The sequence below is a fragment of the Aptenodytes forsteri genome, unplaced genomic scaffold, assembly GCF_000699145.1.
Source record: "Aptenodytes forsteri isolate BGI_AS27 unplaced genomic scaffold, ASM69914v1 Scaffold254, whole genome shotgun sequence".
NCBI classification, from domain to species: Eukaryota; Metazoa; Chordata; class Aves; order Sphenisciformes; family Spheniscidae; genus Aptenodytes; species Aptenodytes forsteri.
The window spans coordinates 71,525-72,552 of NW_008794459.1; the positions used below are offsets into that span (position 1 = coordinate 71,525).

The following is a 1,028-nucleotide window of genomic DNA, read 5'->3' on the forward strand; positions in this document are numbered from 1 at the left end:
CCCCAGCCCGGGGGGGGGTGTGTGTCGTGGAGCCGGGGGCGAGCGGTGACGGGTCCCTGCTGGGTCCGCAGAGAGGAGCCGCGGGGCTCGGGGGTGGCCCTGCGCCGCGACCTGCACTTCAGCTCCTTCGGCGCCCAGCACCTGCACACCAACTTCACCTGCGTGGTGCTCAGCCCCCTCGGCGTCGACACCAGGGAGGTGCAGTGGCCGCACCCGGCCCCGGCCCCGGCCCCTGCTGAGAGCGGGGGACTGGGCTGAGACCCAGGAGCAACTCATGACGGGTGAGCGCCCCACAGTGCGGTTCCCCGCTCCCACGGCCCCGCACCTCTGCGTGGGGACATGATGCCTCCGTGGAGGCCTGTCTCCGTGCCCCGCTGTGGGGTCTGCGCGGCCCCACGTCTGCCGGCCCCGCGTCTGCCGGTCCTGCTGTGTGTGGGGCTCCTGGCACCCCTCGCTGAGCTGGGAGCACTGCCCGGGCCGGCCCCGGGACCTGCCTGCAGCCAGTTGTGGGACCCCAGGGTTTATTAAAGCACATCAAGGCTTGCACCGTGTCACCTGTGTCCTGGGGATGGGGCCGCCCATGGGTGCAGAGGGGTGAGGAGGGAGGAAGAAGAGGTGGCCCTGGTGCCCGCGGAAGGCAGGGTCCGTCCCTGACCCCATCCCTGCCCAGCAAGGGGCTGGAGAGCCATGGACAGCCCTGGTCCTGCCCCAGGGATGCCTGGCCCCACGGCTGCACCCTGCCCCGGAGGAGGAGGAGGGTGGGGAGCCCTGGGGCGCAGGGACCCCCGAGGAGCTGGGCCCATCGCATCTCTCTCTGCACCCGGGGGGGGTCGGGGCTGTCCCCTGGCACGGCGCTGCTGAGCCCCACGTGCTGCTCCATGGGGCAGCCCCCCACCCGTCTTGTCCTGGCAGGGCCCTGCTCCTGGGCACCGGGGCTGGGGTGGCCACTGCCAGCCCCCTCCCTGTTCCCTCAGGCACTGGGGGGGGCTGTGACCCGCCCCGGGCTGCAGGCAGCCACAGGACAGGCA

General features: G+C 73.1%; 1 protein-coding gene across 1 annotated transcript in view; it reads right to left on the reverse strand.

The window, feature by feature from the left end:
- ART1 (ADP-ribosyltransferase 1) overlaps nt 1–1,028 on the reverse strand; it is a 9,457-nt gene that overhangs the window by 6,149 nt on the left and 2,280 nt on the right. The window lies entirely within an intron of this gene.